The 19,880-nt window shown below is 41.7% G+C and overlaps 1 protein-coding gene across 1 annotated transcript in view; it reads right to left on the bottom strand.

Annotated features, from left to right (window-relative positions):
• The window catches only part of MARCHF3 (membrane associated ring-CH-type finger 3), a 144,725-nt gene extending 125,110 nt beyond the window's left edge, over nucleotides 1–19,615 (bottom strand). The window contains exon 1 of the mRNA XM_070465086.1: nucleotides 19,380–19,615. The gene's annotated coding sequence lies outside the window, so the exon portion shown is untranslated. The remainder of the gene's footprint in view (nucleotides 1–19,379) is intronic.
• Nucleotides 19,616–19,880: the final 265 nt, after the last annotated feature.

Here is a 19,880-nt window from a genome sequence, read left to right as displayed (position 1 = left end):
GTTCTAATACAGCATTTGCTTCTTCAGCAATATTTGCACTAATACTTTCAGCAGTATTTTCTGACAAGGAAACTCATCTTAGATTGTTTTCAACATATCTTATCTGGTCTTGTATTAGGAGGAAGAACCAGTGTTTCCTAAAGATATGTTGCTTTTCTACTTTTGGGTACAAGTAAAAGACGTCAAGAGAAGTTCAAACCACCATTTAATTTAATGAAATTTCATAAAGATTAGTAGGTGAATTTATAAACATTGGTTTAAAAAAGTTGCAAAGGTTATCCTCCAAGTTGTTCTAATCATGGTACCTTCATTTATCATCGGGAAATTTCTCAAGGCAAAGTCTACACCTCCTTCTAAAGTGTTCACTCTTAATGATAGTAGCTATCAGCCCATATTTCAGTTATTTGTTTTGAAATCTGAGGGCTGGTTTCTGATCAGAACGGATCATACCATTACTGTTTTTAACTTACAATGCAGCTATCAAAGAGCGTGTCCAGGAATGAAGCGTCAGCTCCTCCATCTTCATATTGTTCCCCTGTGCTTGCTTTCAAATTCGTGATATCTTTAATTCACACTTTGTCAGAATCTGTTTAAGCTACCTGCCTTTTTTTTTTGGCTATGGTGGGGAGCAGGTTGTTATTGTTGAAAGGTAGTTTAATTGAAACTAAGAATATTCTGCAAATTAACTGGACATATACCAATACAATGCAACATACTATAGACAAATGGGGCCAGACAACACTTGTATGTTGAGGGAAACTTACTCCTTCTTCAGAATATAGTGTCTCCTGACTTGAACAACAGGGGAGGGTGAACATATAAATCCATATATCATAGTAAAATTTAATTTTTCTTATTTTTGGAACATAAAAAGGTGAATAGGAGTTCTAGTATTTTCTTCTTCATGCTCCATTGGTTTATCATGGAAATTTCACTTTCTAAACCCTGATTCAGACAATCTCCAGTGCCACTTCCAACTCAAAAATTAAAAATTAACGGATGTTCTGCTAGAAAGGTATTCTCATTGTTTGACTGCTCAAACAACTCCCAGATAACCCCCAAACTCATGTTTCTTGGTAGCTCTAGAAAAACCCACCACGTACAGTGTACTGAGGAATGAAGATGGGTTACCTGGCTGAGTCGTCTTCTGTCACTTGGAAAAGAGCCTTCTTGAATTCATCCAGAAGAACCAGGTAAGGTTGGCCAGTCTCTGTCTCCCGATTAGACTACAGTCACGTACCCCTCAAATGAACTGGCAGTTTTCAGCCTCCACAAACATTAAAACAGGTGATTGTGATGTGTCTCCAAGCAAAATAATTCAGCACACACAAATTTCACTTGCAAGCCCGGACAGCTGCAAGCGGGAGGGACGGGATGGGGGGTCATGTGTTTTCATGGTTGTTCTGGACAGCTCCAGGTTGTGTGGGAAGAAGAAACAAACTGTACTCTATTATGTGGAAGGGAAAAGTCTTCTAAATTTAGAATCTTTTAGCACCTGGATTATTTTTGTTTTCTACATTTGCCCCGCTGAGGGGTAGGAGTTCCGGAACTCTAGTGTGTTCTTTGCAGCCAGCAGTAACAGTCATCCGCTGGGCAGCGGGCCAGACAACCCAGTTCAGAGCCCAGAGCCTGTTTCAAGAGTCTGGAAGGACACACATAAACATCTAGAAGAAATTATTTGTACAGTGCCAAGATCTGGCTACCCTTAAGTAAAATCTCAAGAACATAGGTAGGTTTTCAAATAAAGACAGGACCAAAAGATGATCTTTGGAACTTTGTCCAGTCAACTCTCCTCCCTGAAAATTAGCTTCTCTTGTGTTGTCTGAGAACTCCCAAGGAGGAGATTCCAAAGCCTCTAATTCCTTTCAGACATTAACCACTCTCACAACCACAGAGTCCTTCAGAAAAACTAAGGATAAATCACACTTATGAAAGTAACCTTGATTGGCTATGTCTGTATTTGAGGACAGGATGGTGTAAAGACTACAGGTGATGTTCAGTCTTTCTTTCTTTGCAAAGAAAGCTTTGTTGACAAAAAGACAACAGGAAAAATAATCCAGTATAGGTTGTTTTCTGTATTTTAGAGATTCCACCAATGTTATCTATCATCAGAAAGCCTAAGATAACGTAAAGGGTTATTTGTATCTCAGTTAATATTATATAAACTCTTTTCAGTAGGCCCTTTAGAAAGTAACAAGATGGCTCTTATAAATGAAGCTTTTATTTGTGCCACTTCCTTGCACACAGGTTTATAAGCATTGGTATTGTATTTCCTATATGTGGGGACAGAGGTTATTAAATGTGTGGATCGTGACTGGGTTCCTATTACATGTTTGCATAATGGATTCCCTCTCTGTATTTCCCCACGAAACTAGGCCCTCCACACCCCACCATTATCAACCACCCCACCTTTCCCCCCATCTATGCCCTTCTTGTGTTAAAATGCAAAGCCTACCGATAACCTTGCTGAAATCTGTGATCAGACAGATTGTACTTGAACTCTTGCACAAAACACTGGGGCTTCTCTGGTGATCCGCACTGGGGCTTCTCTGGTGATCCGGTGGCCAAGATGCTGTGCTCCCAGTGTGAGTGGCCCAGGTCTGATTCCCTGCTTGGGATCCAGATCCCAATTAAGAGTTCCCATGCCGCAACTAAGACCCAGCACAGTCAAATAAATAAATAAACACTAAAATCAAACACAGATAAAAGAAACAGCCGTAAAAAGCACTCAGAAAGACAACCAGTAGCCTGATGAGTATTGCCGCTACAATTAAAAGTTGCCAACAAGAAAATTTTATGTATTTCTCACTACAGAAAGGAAAAATAAGCAAACAGACTTGAAAGATGAATAATATCATAAATTATTTAGATTGGAACAAGTCCATAGAAATGATCCACTTTTTCTGTTCCTTTCCTAGAAGATGGATACAAGGTTTACAAAGGATCCTAGGAACTTATTCTATATTTACCTCTTGTGACAGGCAGGCTCAGGGCTCTGACTGAGGTCAAATTAGAATGGTATACCCGACTCTATGGTGATTTACACTGATATCAAAGAGGAATCTCATGTAGCAGTACCTAAAATTAGATAACCAATTTCATAAGGTGGTAAGGAGTTCTACAATGCACGTAAGGATTTAAATATTTATTAGTTATTCATACATTTTTGAAACTAGAAAAGAGATTTTTCAAAGCAAAAATCTATTTCAGGCACGCCTAAATATTTTCTAGGATGTTCCCACCAACCTCTGTCAACAGAGGCCTAGAAGATGAGCTAACTTTACCACTCACAATCAGCTTGCATCATTTTGGGCAAGAACCCGGCACATAGAGTGATGCAACCAGACCCCGTGGCCACATCACTTGTGTTTGCTTCAATCAGAAGCCAACAGACCTCTTCCTGCCAAAGGAAAACCACTCCCAGAATTTTCATTCCAGAGGGGAATCTGTGAGAGCTGTGCTTCCAACCCCTCTCCAACATACTTCCCCTGGATCAGGAATAAAAATGTAGACTCTGTGCTTAAGCTGAGAAGGAATAAAGACTAAAAACACTGTTAAGGTACTTTTTTTCATTGAGCCTCCACACCACTCAGCTCACCTCTTGAAAGTTACAACCTGCCTGAAATAATCCTAGTTCAGAGCGTATTAATCTGCATTAATGACCTTTGAAAAGGTGAGTCTAGGAAGACCTTGAGATTCAAGCAGTGAAATGATCTACGCAGAATATATGGAACCCATGAGCCAGGGTACTTCTGTGAAGGACTCTGTGCTGGAAGTAAATGAATCCTCAGTGCTCTAAAGACAGATTCAAATTCAGTCATCTCGGCATGCCTCCATCTATTCATCCAAATAAGTGCTGGCACTCTGAGCTTGTGTTCAGTTTTCAGTCTAGCATGAGGGTATGGCTTCTCTCATAATCCAAGGCTCCATCTTGGTCTGGCCCCTCCCAACAAGGTGTAGGGCAGATGCCAGGGGGAACTGCTTTTTTCCCCCCTAATCTTCTGTTGAAATTAGAATATGCAAATGTATGCAAAATTAGGTACTTTCTGTGGTGAAAATTTCTACATATAAATATTAAATCTTCCTCATAAAAATGTTAGTCACTCAATCGTGTCCGACTCTTTACGATCCCGTGGATTGTAGTCCGCCAGGCTCCTCTGTCCATGGAATTCTCCAGGCAAGAATACTGGAGTGAGTTGCCATTCCCTTTTCCAGGGGATCTTCCCAACTCAGGGATCAAACCAGGGTCTCTTGCATTGCAGGCAGATTCTTTACCATCTGAGCCAGCAGGGAAGCCCAGGTCTTCCTCATATGATGCCAAAAACAAAAGTAAAAAGCAACTGGAGTCCCTAAGAGTATACTTTTCTCCCGTATCCATATACTACTTTACATGCAAAGATGAAGATAAATGAGATTTTAAGAGAATTCTTTTTTTTTTTGAGAATTCATTTTTAACTGCTTACTCCTTGTTAGGAATTTCAAACACCAGGTATACCTTTTACTATAACTGTACATAGCTGATTACTGCTTCCCATTTATACTTCTAAAATGTGAAGGCTACCATTATAATTGGTATTCAGAGGTCTGCTCATGTGCAAACCAAAGCAGTTCAATTAGTCTGCCCAACTGGGAAAGTGAGTTATATAGAAACAAATGGGAATGACAGATTAAAAGGGTATCCTTGTTAATACTTTTAAATTGGGCTAAAGTTAGTTATACCCTGTTGAGTTTTTCCACTTCTTAGGATGAACAATGCAGTGAGCATGGCGAGACATACTGCTTGGCCTCTAATCTTAGCTGTGACATTTCCTGTCTCATGTTCTACCATCAATAGTGACCTACTTGCTATACTATGTGACTTTCCAACTGGGTCTTTTAATGCTCACACATGGGAAACACAATTATTTTTATATTTAGCACAAAGTGTAGCTGTGAAACATTTCAAATGATTTCTAGTTCAAGATATCCACAGTAATCTTATTTGGTGGTAATCTTTTTTTGCTTTGTCATTTAGGAAAATAACAACAGTTATAACACATTAAAAATAAAGTTTTTGCCTTATTCTTAAATGTGAAAATGCCACATTATGTCAGTATCTAATAAATTGAAAACTAATGAGCAGAAAGTAAAAGAATCGTATGTCCTAGTTACTTATCTTGTTTGAAGAACTGGACACAAATGGCTCTTGTTGGAAGTGACAAGAAACAACACTGCTGGTATTATTTAGGTTTGAAATTCTTAGAAAAGTGGAAATAACTTAATAATGATGATGAAACACTAGAAATGCAACAGAAGTATACAAAAAGAGTCACAGAATTTGCTAGGTAAAACTAAAAGTCACCAAAAAAAATGCAAGTTAAGATTACCAATACTGAGTAAGAAAGCCTTATAATACAACAGAAAATGTCTGAAAGTAACTCAGGAAAGTTGATTTGCTAGGCAAAGTAAAACTGCCATGCATAGTTTTATAAATTAAGAAAAAAGCCATCATTGCAAATATATGTAAGTGTGTATGTAACATAGCAAATGACTGTTCAAAATTTTACGTCTTGTCTTGTCAGCTTTGATCCACACACCCTAAAGAAATGAACAAAGGATCCAACACTCTAATGAAAACTCGTGCCATGTCACTTGTGAATAAGCAAGTTCCCAACACTCAACCAAGTCTCCAAAACACATGTCAGGAGTCTGCAGTACACCTTTTTAAAGTGAATTTCCCAAACTCTATAGCTATATCAATTCAAAAGCAGCTGCTTTTGTGAATCATAAAGGACCTTTCAAAGCCCAGTGTTCACACATGGAAAAGCACATGTTCTACTTTGCCTCTGCCAAAGAAACCTCACTGCCTGCCCTCCCCGCCCCCCCCCCCCAACATATCCTTGGGAAATATTCCAGCTATGTGTGTGTACCCATTATGGATTCTTTCTCATTGCTACTGCTTTCGCTATACATTTTCTATAACCACATGCTGTTTCCCACCCACACAGCTTAGAAAGAAAGAAAGAAGCCTTTGTTGAGCCATGAAAGGGCCAATCTACTGTATATGAAAACTACCCCATCGAAGGCAGGCTCTCAAGGGTGTATACAGACCATGCACCTGTCTAACTTTAGTAATGATGATACACTGACCCAGCTCCTTAATTACTGATCCCATTGTCACCTGGATCCTGATGGTTTCTTACCCAATCACACACCCAAATCTACGCAGGTTACAAAGTGAGGAAGAAAGGGGTCCCTGCCAGGATACACACCAAGGAAGTGCGATGTGAACAGCATCAAAACATTTTTCTCCTTGCTCCACCTGCCTTTTGACTTGTCTCTGGTACAGAACAAAACAAACTGAAAGAACTAGATGAAAAGTTACTCTCAAATGTAGATGCTGAAAAGCCAAAGATCAGAGGAAGGCACTCTTGTTTCATTTCTGTCAATCCCATCCAAGTTAATATGGGAGGGAAAGCTGTTTTTCAATTTGCACCTTCCTAATTACCTCAGGATAATTAATAACACAGTTCTAAGAATAAATCATTTTAGTAGTTACATGAGTTCAAATGAAAAATTATGTGTAAGCAGAGAAAACAATTTTAAGTGAATTTGCCACTCCAAATTATCATGCAATTATTATTCTCCCTATTTACAACCTAGCCTTATATGTATACTTTCATTTTTAAGGGTTTATGCCCTAGAGCTTCCTGGCAGCTCAGATGGTAAAGAGTTTACCTACAATGCAAGAGACCAGGGTTCAAGCCCTGGATCAGGAAGATCCTTTGGAGAAGGAAATAGCCATTTCCTTCCAGTACTTCCTTCCTTCCATTTCCTACCATACTCATTCTAGTACTCTTGCCTGGGAGATCCCATGGACAGAGGAGCCCGGTGGACTACAGTCCAGAGGGTCACAAAGAACTGGACACGACCAAGAGGCTAACACTTTGCGTTTTCATGCCCTAAAATGAAAGGAGTTGGAGTCCATAAAACTAAAATCAATACAAAAACTAGAGTTAAGAGTATTACTCAGATTTCTGTCTTAGATTAAGCTCTTGAACTTTTATGTAATACTATTGTAATAGTAAATCTATCTTTTCTCCAAAAACCTATGATATCTATATTTTATTTTCCCTCAAAGACAGAAGGGAAAAAAAGTAGACTTTTTCAGTTCTCAAATTTTACAGGAAAAAAACCTAAGGTGTACATACCTAGCTCACTGATGATTACTATCCTACCTTATTCTTAGTGTAGGAGATAAAAGACTGACCATGGATTCTTAGAGGTTAAGACTTCTAAACATTAATTCCTTCATTAACTTACTCCCCTGATCATTCTTTTTACATATACCACCTCTGGCTTCATGGAACTTAGTTAATGGGGGAAACAGACAAAAACAAGTAGACAAATTGGTTAATTACCTAATGTTGGTCACGAGCCATATTGGAAACAAAAATGGGACAGAAACAAGGAATTGAGTGGGCGCCCTAAACAGATGAGATGGAAGAGTCCTGGGAGGTGCCTGCGATGAGAAGCCCTGAACGGAAAAGGGTTAGCTGTGTGAAAGAAGGACATGTGACCCAAGCAGAGGGAACAGCAGATCCCAAGGGTCCGAGGTGGGAGTGAGACTGGTTTATTAGACAGCAAGGAAGCTGGTGTGGTTGGAAAACTGAGTGAGGGCAAGAGGGTAAGTGGGGATGCCACAGAGATGGGCGGGACCCTGCAGGCTACAAGAGTCTTGAGACTGTCCTCCAAGGCAAAGGAAAGCCCCAGAGCTGAAGAAGCATGAGCAGATGAACCTGAGTCTCGATCCAAGCTTGCCCACTATGTGGCATAAGCAACTTGCTGGCGTGTCTTAGATGCTATTAATAAATTCCTAATTTATAAAAGGCATTCAACACATAATGACCAGTTATAATCATCAATAATTATCATTATTGTTACTGTTCTGACATGTAAATAAAGTTGTTAAAATTTTTTTCCATTCAAATAAGGCTATACTGTGAAATGATATATCAGAAATACAGAATTATTGAGAGATAAGCAAAAAAAATCTTTTTTATTTTGTAAAGATCATATTCTTATTGAGGACAAATAGACATAAATTAGTATATTCAAATTCATTAGGGCTTATTGTGGTTCTAATCAGAATAATTATTGATCTTGGCTCAGTTCTGTCCTTAATTAGTCTGCATTGTGGCTTTCTCTCCTTGTCAACCTATAGCCTTGTCATTTTGTATCCAGAACTGTGTAGCAGTTCAGTGGTATCTATCACCTACACAACAGTCATAAGGGCGAATTTCACAGCTATTTTTCAAGCCACTGAGTGCCGTGAAAGTGAAAGTGAAGTTGCTCAGTCATCTCCGACTCTTAGCGACCCCACGGACTGTAGCCTACCAGGCTCCTCCGTCCATGAGATTTTCCAGCAAGAGTACTGGAGTGGGTGATAACAGCCTGATAGCCTCCACTGCCCCCTCATTCCCACACACATACTTCTTTCTTACTAACAGAATCCTGATATTGTCCTCTTGCAAGTGACTGATGTAGAGATGGGGCATAGAATCCTATTGTAATCAATGAGAAGAAAAGACGGGTCTTCTTGGGTTCTTCTGGGTCATGTTTCCATGCTCTCCAAAAGAACCTGGAAGGGGGGATCAGTTTTCCGTGCCATAGATATTGTCCTGCCTGCAATGACATGTCAGTACTACTGTTACCATCTTGCAGAAGAAAAGGACTGGTCTTAGGTAAAATTTACGGTCCTGGAGGCCAACAGTGGCAGAAAGGTGAAAGAGATGAATAAAGCTTGTATCACTGTCTTTGTGTCACTGAGTCAACCAGTCCTGCCGCCTGACCTGCTTCTCATATGATATAATACACTGCCTTACCACGTAGGTCCGTTTGGGTCAGGGAATTCTGTTTTGTGTGGAAGGTCTCCAAGCACGTAATCTCCACATGGACATTTCCATTTGGAAACACCACTCCTTCCTTTGGCTCTGGGAAGGTCTGCAAATGGAACTAGGACTTCTGACTCCAGCCCAGTGGACTCCAGCCGTCGTGGATATGAGCTGATACAGCATTTTAATTTTGATGCAACACTGGGATAGTCACCTAGAAAAGCTCAAGGGGAAAACACCCTAGAAATCACCACGGGAAGACAGTACTTGGGCATGTATAACTGGTACCAAATGGCCTGCCTCTGGCTTTCCCAATCTTTCAAAAACTTTGACTATCATCTCCCACTTGCCTAGGACAACTGTTTTTTCCCCAAGACCCAAATAAAGCACAGCTCTCACTGGCTTTCCCTGCCCCCCCCACCCCAATAAGGCTGCCGATTGTGAACCCTTATCTAATACAAGAATATGAGCAGAGAACATGCAGGATGAACACAGATCCCAATTCAAATTGTGGTGCTGGAGAGGACTCTTGAGTATCCCTCAGACCGCAAGGAGATCAAACTAGTCAATCCTTAAGGAAATCAACCCTGAATATTTGTTGGGAGGACTGATGCTGAAGCTGAAGCTCCAATACTTTGGCCACCTGATACAGAGAGTTGACTCGCTAGAAAAGACGCTGATGCTGGGAAAGATTGAAGGCAAAAGAAGAAGCGGGTGGCAGAGGATGAGTTGGTTGGATAGCATCACCAACTCAATGGACATGAATCTGAGCAAACTCCAGGAGATGGGGGAGGACAGGGAAGTCTGGTGTGCTGCAGTTCATGGAGTCACAAAGAACTGGACTTGACTTAGTCACTTAGAGGAGGTGCATTATGGCAATTTGTAGGCAGGGGGTTTGTCCTGAAAAGGAAGGAGGAAATGCTATGGCCATGATAGGATCCTGCCTGTTTTTGTTTTAGCTGTGCAGGATTATTTTTAAATGGAAAATATTAAAGACCCATAAAATAAAATATTCATCTTGGAAAAAAGGCCCAGATGATAACTAACTATGTAGGGAAGGGATACAGTGGGATTACAGCTTATGGAGGTGCTGGTGGGGGTTGGGAATGAAGTAAAACAAAGATTACATAAATGTCTACAATGATTCACAATAAGCAAAAAAGCAGTATGGCTTGAAACCAAAGTAACCATTCCAATCTAATAGGCATTTTTCCTATGAGAAAATTATAGAATTATAAATTTAGCTCATAATGGAGAACAGAAAGGGTAATGCACACAGATTTCATAATGTTGCATAGTATTTGAGAAACATTACTTAGAAAATGGGGTGAACATTATAACTGGTGAAAATTTGCTAAAAGATTATAATTAAAACAGAATAGTAAATGGTGCCTTAGCTCTTGAAAGAGTTGCTATCAGAATCCCACTTAATGTCTTCATTACTAATCTGCAGCAAAAATGGGAATTCATTCAACATAAGGACTAGGTTTAGCTGTGAGACATTGTCAGGGGCAGGAAAGTGGGGGAAAGATATCTTGAGGAGTTAGAAACAACATGTGTTAAGTAGGTCACGATAAATAACCTGAAACACCAAAAATAAAAATTAAATAAATGAAGGCGACAAAACTGAAACTGTTGCAGGCAACAATTTTGAAGGGAAAGAAAAAAGTGACAGTTATTGACATTAGCTATAAGGCAGCTGCTGCTAAGTCACTTCAGTCGTGTCCAACTCTGTGCGACCCCATAGACATCAGCCCACCAGGCTCCCCCATCCCTGGTATCCTCCAGGCAAGAACACTGGAGTGGGTTGCCATTTCCTTCTCCATAAGGCAGTTACCCAGCCTCAAAAGAGAAACAGGCCGAGGTTTGTCACAACAACAAATTAAGGACTTAATAAAAGATGCATCAGTTCACATATCCCTTCTTTTAAAGAAATCAGGGTGACCCTACCCCTCTTTTCCCTATTCTGAGTACGTCAGGTTTGGCTTTTGTGGAAAGCTTCATCTCTTTGGTTGTAATGAATATGTCTAGTGTTAATAGAGATGTGATCTTGTTTCTTAATGATAGAAAAAGTGAACAGGAGGTGGTAAGAGTGATCAGGCAGGTGAGGGAGGGTGTCACTGGCAAGCATGGGTTAAGCTGATGAAAAGTGAGGTTTTGTGAGGCTAATTACTTTTGCACTGTGGAAGGCTATAATATCCCAGCGAGGAGGAGCTGTGCTATTGTGATCTTTTTCTTAGCACTAGAAACACACACACACACACACACCGGAATGCTCTAGGAAATTCCTTTGAAAATGGTCAAAAATGCAGTTACTCCTGCAGGGAAAAGATGAATAGTAACACTGATTAGAAGAACTTTCATAACGTAGAGTTCTTACCTGAACAGAAGGGAAAGAGAATATTAAAGAAAGAAAAACATTATTGCAGGGTGGGGCTATAGGAGAGAGAGAAGTTGAAATTAGGAAAACTTAGAAGGTTAAGGATAAAAACTTGCGGAATGTGAGAACCTCTGTTGGGTAACACACTCACAAAGTGTAAGGGAAAGAAGACTGGCTCTTAGAGATGCTCAGAAGCAGATCTGAGAAAATGCCAAAGCCCTGCACACAGGGAGAACCGACACTGACTGTGGGGAAGGGGATGAACTGCGTGTTGCACTCAGGTTTGCCTCAGCCCCCACCCCTCCACCCAAGCCTTCTGCAAGTCATCCCAGGTCCCGGCTCCCAGGGGAAGGCCACAGCCCCAGGGTATGCAGGGACAGGTGCTCCCGACACAAGATCCAAAAGAAACCAGTGGTTGAGTCCATGACTTAATCTAGGGTGGTCATCTTCTCTCTTGCCTTGAACATTGAAATAACTTTTAGATGTAATCACTCAATTTTCTAGTGATATTTTCTTGGCAGGTATGAGAAGAAAGCACCTATATTAAGAGAGGCTTAATCTCCCCGATGAGATGGAAAATAGGGGTCCTTGATCTCTTGCAGTCATTTAAAGCCCGTTAAGATCTAACATAAAAGGGCTATCCTAACAGGCCCTGACCTCAGGCAGTTATGCTTAACTCAGCTGATCCATAAACTGCCTGGACACACAGTATGTATACCACCTTAGTAACCCAGCTCTGAGGTGAGAGCTGGCATTTATCTAAGTCCTCAGACTGTGTCATAAACCTGACTCGGTAAGGACGATGCTTCCTGAACAAAGGGTGATTTATCAATGAAAAATATTATGCAAGTTAATTTCTGAAATAAAAATCTGCTGGAATTTAAAAAAAAAAAGCTTAACTCAAATGCCAAGTTCCCCCATGATGCTGGGCTTAGCATACTAGCATACTACTAATACTAGCAGCCTCTAGGCACAGCACCATCTAGTTCCTGCAAGACCCCTGAATCTCCTATGGCCAAACCTAGGTAGTCACCTACACTGTACCTACACTGTGACTGTACACAGTCACCTACACTGGATGGCAAGAGACCAAGGCATCTGAGACTTCAAACGGTGCAAGCGTGAGGCTGTCCCTAGTCTCAAAGTGGGACCCATGAGTCAGCTGCTTTGTCAAGATATGCCAACGGGTATGGGAACATCAAAGGAGCCAGGGGAGATGGCCTGGTTGGGGCAGTGGGTAGTTGGAGACATTCTTAAAGACACAACAGGGAGGTGGTAAGAGAAGAAGGCAAGGCAGGGATGGAGCAGAGAGACCCTGAGGATGCAATGGGCAGGCATGGATGACAGTTTTATGAATTTCTAAGACTGGGCTATAGCAGAAAGTTTGGGACTACAATTCAGTTATTACTATCATGCAGACTTTGGGTAAATAGCCTGTGCAAGTCCTTTTAAGGCCTTGCAGGTATTCACCTATAATTCTTCATAGTCTCTAGTGCACCTGGCAACTCTTTCTTGAATACCATCTCTTGAGAAGCTAGAAGATGCCAGGTGTGGTCCTTGCTCTTAATGGGCTCCCAGGCTGGAGGGAGGGATTACAGCAGGTAAGGGCTCTGCTGGTCGTATACAACCAGGCCAAAGAGGCGCATGGAAAAGGTTCCCAAAGGTGCTTATACTTGAACTGCATTTTGAGTTGGCTAAGCTGAGAACAGGCGCTACCTGTGATAGACATTCAATTACTACTTGCTAATTTGTTTCTGTTCATTTTGGTTTGTGAGGACTGCCTGGAAGATTGTTCAAGGACTAGGAGATAGTTCTTATCACCATTGTTTTTAATACTGTGAATCAAAAAGATAAACCTATCTGGTTTAGTGTCTATGGGTATAATCTGAAAATTACTATACCTTATCTTTGGCTGAGGTGAGGAGTGCACTTGTAATTTTTCTAATTACAAGACGTCTTCTCATTATACTTATTTCATGGCAAAAAGTTTTAAAAGCTTTTGAAAAGATCACATTTTGTTCACTTGAAATATGTGTGTATATTTTAGCATAAAATATACTTGGCAGCTGCTAACATAATTGGGTGGCTACGCCTTGCAAAAACTTGATTTCTTTTTAATCAAATTTTTAGAATCATACTGGGTTTCCTGCCAGTGCTGCAATAGTGAGCAATAAATACATCATTAGATCAATGGTGGTTGGATGATAGATTACTCAAAAGATAGTTCCAGCCAAGAAGAACAAGCCCAGAAGTCTCATTGTGCAAAGATTAATAAAATACTGTTTAAAACATAGGTCCTGAGTTAATATAGCAGGGAAGAAAACACTGCAAAAGAGAACAGAACAGCCTTGGGTTTATAATGTAGGGATATTGATCATGGATTTTCCAAAGTATTTTAGAACAGCCATACTATCATAAATGCCTCTGATTAGACTCAGAGATGAGGAGGAAAACATTATAAAAAGGGAAAGAAACTAACCATGGAAGGCTTGTGCTATAATAAATTATTTAAAGCAAGCAGGGCTAGTGGGTTGTGAAGACAATATAAAACAGAATCAATGCCCCCAAGAAACCCCAAACCATCAGCACCTCTATAAATTTCTTACCATCCTATCTGGCATTTTACTGGAGGTATTTCTTTCCCACCCTTCTTTCCATCCCATCCCAACTGTGACCCTTCACTTCTTTGCCAATTCTTTTCTCAGAGCTTAACATTTGTTTTTCTTCTCTAACCCAGGATGCTGTATTCAGTTATATTTCTCAGCTTGTATTATGTAAGGACACAGATGAGTGAATCTGTCACTTTATTCATCTGGATCTTAAATTTCCCATGGAAACTTTATGCTGGGAATATTTAATAAGATACTTGTAACAACATGACTTTCATATTATCCTTTTTAGTTTTTCTTTTTTCTTAATATTGTTATAGTTAATCCACAAAAGTTAAAGCTAGAGTAGAACTTCCATAGTTCAATGACCATTCTATTATTAGAAGATATTACTGAATCCAAAAACCAAAGTGAAGGTAGGAACTTAAGGGGGCATTACGGAGGAGAAAAAGTCAAAATGGCGAAGGTTTAAGTATTAGGCGATGTTAAAAAGGCAGATTGATTTGAAAAGTCAATTTTTTATATGTAGATTTCACCATGGGAATAAGGATATGAAAAGAAAAGTCGAAAAGTTGAATTTGTCAAATTTTTTTTGCCAAAAAATTTTGCTAAAAGTGTGTCATGGGCACCCCCCCCCAAAAAAAAAAATTGTGAGAACTGTTGCTTAGAACCTTGCAACGACCTATGGCCAGTTTCAAGAAAAGTAGCATTCTACTGTAGTTTTTTAACTAGGCATAAATCAATACCATTGTAGAACCAGGGGCTGTGATTATACCTTAGGCTTTGGACATTTTCTAGGTCCATCCAATCACACAGAAGCTGGGCAAGTTCTTTTTGCCAGCTTAACATTATTAGCCATGCAACATGACTCAATAGGCAACATACAGTTCTAAAATAGTACAGTTCTAAAATATTAAGTCTCCCAAATTCTACATACAGGCTTTGCTGCATTTGGGTTCTGTGACCTTTTGCAAATTATTTGCCATTCTGGGTCAAACCTAGATGGTTAAGGTCAGGATCATTGAATTATTATCATATTAATGTATGGTGTGTGGCTGGTTAGCTTTAGAAAGAAAATTGTTCCAAGGTAACATGCAATATAAAAAATTTGAAGAGGTGAAAAAAAAAACCTTAGATGATATGAATGACTAAGCATGACTCTATCATCTCATCACAAAGTTACATAAAAACAATTCCAATACAAGACCAACTTCTCAGTTATTGGTGTCATCTTTGGATGTGAAAGAAAAAAATCTAAATAAGGTTGGCTCTTGGTATCTGGGGATGAGGAACCCTCGAATGAGGAACCCGTGGATATGGAATGCCGACTGAACTATGCCACTTTATAATAAGGGGCTTGAGCATCCTCAGATTTGGTATCTGCAGGGGTGGGAGTCCTGAAACCAATCCCATGAGGATACTGATGGATGACTGTATTATTATTCTTTTGTGGCGGCTGTTTGCTCATCTGTAACGAAGTGGGGAAAAAATCCTTGCACACAAAGGATTGTTAAGATAAGCAACCTATAAACATGCCTGCCAAGTGTTCCTCAGAACATAAATTGCTCCATAAAAGTACCAGTAACGATCCGGTGGCCTGGAAGAATCCAAGTTCAGTGTTCTAGCCTATACAGGTCCTTTTGTCAGCAGTGAAATAAATATTCTGGGCACATCTGACCTCAGAGAAGTCAGCTGGTTATTTAGGTACTTGGAGGGTAGGAAGAGGGAAGGGCAGCAACTTCCAACAGATCTTTTCTCTTTTAAACTTTACCTAGGAGTGTTAAACACTGAGAACTGTGCCAGTTTGAAAGGGAAGAACAGAATCTGAAGGGATCAAACTACATACAGAAAAGCTAATTGACAATGATTAATACATCAAAATCACACTGATTTTTTTTAACAACTGCTTTTTAAAAAGTTAACTAATTTATTTATTTATATGGCTCTGTCGGGTCTTAGCTGCAACATGCAGGATCTTTGTTGAATCACGTGGTGTCTTTCACTGCAGTGTACAGAATGCACAGACTTCAGTAGCTGTGGCCCACAGGCTTCGTGCTCCATGGCATTTGGAATCTGAGTTCCCCAACCAGGGACTGAACTTGCATCCTTTGCCCCGTGGGCTTCCCAGGTGGCGCTAGTGGTAAAGAACCCACCTGTCCGTGCAGAATACTTAAGAGATGCAGGTTCGATCCCTGGGTCGGGAAGATCCCCTGGAGAAGGAAATGGCAACCCACTCCAGTATTCTTGCCTGGAGAATTCCATGGACAAAGGAGCCTGGCAGGCTATAGTCCATAGGGTCACAAAGAGTCGGACTTAGCACGCACACACCCTTGTGTTGCCAGACATATCCTTTACCACTGGGCCACAAGGGAGGTCCACACACTGATTTGAAAGGAGAGGTGGCAGTCAGTTCTCAATCCTTCTCCCTGTGATCTAAGAAAATCTGTGTACCTGATTAATTGGATACCTCAAAATACTGAAGATGACTTTCTGAAACCGAGACTCCCTGAGCCTCTGGCTTGTGGCCTGGGACACTCTCCTGACCAACAGGCAGACCAGCTACAGTTTCCTAAGGAGATCTCTGACCTCAGACAAGTCTGCTGTAGCCCCACTGAGGTTCCAGCTCCCAAGCTTGGAGTGAGTCAAAGGTGGCTCTTAAGAACTGGAAGCCTTGTACCCTCCAGGGAGAAATGCCCAGCAATGTGAGTTAGGACTCGTAAGGTTACCCCAGAGCACCCCAGGAACCCACTGGACCTGGAGGAGGGAAGGGATCCAGCTGGGGTGAGGTCTCAAACTATCTTGCTTCCCAAGACAGACTTCCTCAGAATTGGGGCTAACCTGGAACAGGGATTCCTAAGGAGTCCCCAGACACTTGTGAACATAGGACAAAAGGTATCCTTGTTGAGGACACAAGAGTTTACCTATAAATTTACCTATCAATTTCACACGGCTAGTAAATGCCACCTGGAAATTTTGGAACAATTATTTATTGAATCAACTCACAGACTGTAATTGTTCTTTTATATTATAAATGCCGTTGCAGTGTTACTCAAAATATTGTGAGAGGATTTCTGACATCAGAGTAACTTGTGGGTGCTTGTTAAAGATGTAGATTCCTAAGCCCCACCCCAGATTCCTGAATCTAACCCTGGAGACTGAAGTCCAGCCCATGAACTGAATTTTTAAGGAGAAGCCCAGTTAACTCAGATGACCCATATCAAGACAGGAGAATTATTGTGTCTATGCAGTCCATCAGAAATGTATGGATTAGGGGTTAGGATATTTTCCCCCTAATGTGTAAGTACCATAAAAATGAAAACAATATTTGTTATAAGTTCTTAAGAACCATGCCAGTATTTTCTACCCATGTATAATAAGCACCATTATTAAAATGTGATTACAAGCAAAAAATTATTGGGTAAAATATCAACCCTGCTTCTCAAAAACACTGCCTTTATTTTGTCACCAAAAGTAATTATGCTATTAAAGGAATTTATAGATTTTTTAAGTATCAGTCACTTGGCTGCAGGAACTTAATAAGCTGTTCCACTCCTCCTATAGCTATTTAGTCATCAAAAGTTTAGTGATAAGGCTTTTTTTGTTATTATTAAAGTATAAATTGTGAACCATTGCACCTAGTGATTAGGCTGAATATGAGTTTATATCCGAGTGATACATTCTTAAAAATATGTTTCATTAGAATTATTAAGGCAGTCAGAGCTAGTAGATTAAATAGCCTCTATAGTAACGTTCTGTTTACTTCTATTAAGATTTTGGGGGGGGGTGCAAAACAATTCAGTTTTAATTCATTCTCTTAGGAGCAAAAGGAAACAGTTTCTGATATACATGCTACTGCAAAGCAGTAAACCAGTGTTGCATGGTTATGTGACAAGCTCCACATTTCTTTTCTAGAGGGATTTTTTTTTTCTTCCTTATATACTCCTCCTTTCCAAACCATGCCTATAATTATTTCACAAAATACAGTTTGCCATTTCTGAAGAATCAAGCACTCCTTCTCCCCCTCACCAAAAATCACATGTTCAGGCTGAACTGTGAATGAAAATGGGCCTGAGAGGAGGCTTTGTTTGTAGCCTGTCATTTCTACTAAGGGTTGCCCCCTACCCATGTTCCACCCTAGAGCTCCCAGGGAAGTATACATGCTATGTTTTAACAGATGGGCCGGCTGGCGACTGCTGGGCTATAAAACAGGAACTGGGAATCTGCTTGGAGTGGTATTGAATTGAATGCTCATAAAGTTCATGGACATACGCTGACCCAGACAGACTAGGCAGATCCAGACATGCTAACACACACACACTCAACATACACCCCACAGATCAGAAAACGTTCAAGGCAGTTTCCCCCTCCATATCTCTTTCATTTGCTTATCAGTTATACACACACACATATAAATACACACATACATGGCACATCTACATATGCATGGATAGCTATATATCTCAATGTTTTTATACATTCTCAAGGATCAAAATATCCTCCAATCCTGTCCCTAAGTCTCTACCTAGTACTCTCAATAAGCTCTCTCTCATTCATGTTAAATAATTACAAGAAGATAATTAATTCTATTTAGTCCACACATAATATAAATCACATATATGTAACCACCCTCAAAAACAAAACAAAAACAGCTGCTTTTACCCCTTATCAACCAGAAGGAAAAAGAAATCTATCCCAGACTGAGTCACAGACATTAAGTGTTAGGTTTAACCTTGAATCTTCTGCTGTCAGTTCCTGTCACAACTTCAAACACCAACCGACCAGCCTGGTGGTCGTTTTCACAGTCTTTTGGATTCCCCGGGGCCTCTCAGCATTGGGACAGACAGCAGCTACCCCCGGTCCTAACGAAGTCCTTCGGGCACACCTTGCATAAGGATGTAGAGGTCCGAGCACCTCATGAGGGATGTGGATTCAAGTGCTAATGGAAAGTAATTACAAAGTTTTATATCTGCGCTGTCAATTCCTTTGAATAACTGCAAAGCACTAAAGCCGCTGCCACGGAACCTGGCTGGTACTTAAGTTCTCTGAGCCCTAAAGACCCACCCCGAGCCGGATGATCGCTGGCATCAGGCACAGGGCTACCTCTTCCCGCCGACTCCGGCGCGTAATTTTTCAGGAACCCATCTTCAAGCATCTAGGAACTACTGTCCGCACGCCACTTGACGCGAAGACAGCCCCTAGCGCGCGTGTCACCGATGTCTACATCGGTGGGGGCCAGGGGACGCGTCCTCGGACCCCATCTAATGATGGCAATTACAACACACCAAGTTTTCGCCGACGCAGAGCCGCGTCCTGGGCCGATTTGGAACGCTTTGAAACAAGAAGTTCGGGAGTGGGGGGTGCTGGCAAGGAGCGAATACCGCCAAGCCCTAACCTCGCAACAAGCCGATACGCTCGCACCGACAGATCGACGCGCGCCAGGACGCGTCCAGGACCCCGCCGTCCCCCGGTCGCCGAGCGACGCCAGGGGAGCCGCTCTCCTTGCGCGCGGCCACTCACCCTCGTAGCCGAGTCCTGATCGCAAACCGACGCCCCTGCTGCGAGTCCTGAATCCCAAGTTGCCCCGAACCGGCGACAGCTCTCGCCCTGGCCGACCAGGGCACATTAGCTCCGGCAGGCACCTCGGAGGGAGCACAAGCCCGATGGTAGCCCCGGCTCAGCAGCTGCCCGGAGCGCGCCGACAATTCACGGACCTGCTCTGGGAATGAGGCGGACAGGCGCGTAGAGGCAACCCGGCTCCGGAGGGAGGCGGGGCCAGGAGGCGGGCGGGGCGGAGCCAACCCGGGGCCAGCCCCGCGGGGCGGGGCGCCCTGCCAACCGTGACTGGCGGTGCCTGCAGCCAATCGCAATTGCGTCAGGGCCCGGGGAGGCCGCGGGCGTTGCTGAGCGCCTGGCTCCGCCCTGCCGCCGCCGTCCAATCGCCCGCAGCTGAGGGCTGGCTGGGCTACGCGCCCGCGGCGGGGAAATTGGCAAAGGTGTGGAGCCGAGACTGCGGGCTGG

This window comes from Odocoileus virginianus, chromosome 3 (genome assembly GCF_023699985.2).
Source record: "Odocoileus virginianus isolate 20LAN1187 ecotype Illinois chromosome 3, Ovbor_1.2, whole genome shotgun sequence".
Taxonomy (NCBI): Eukaryota; Metazoa; Chordata; class Mammalia; order Artiodactyla; family Cervidae; genus Odocoileus; species Odocoileus virginianus.
Note: the sequence above shows the minus strand (reverse complement) of the source record. Positions and strands in the feature narration are given on the sequence as shown.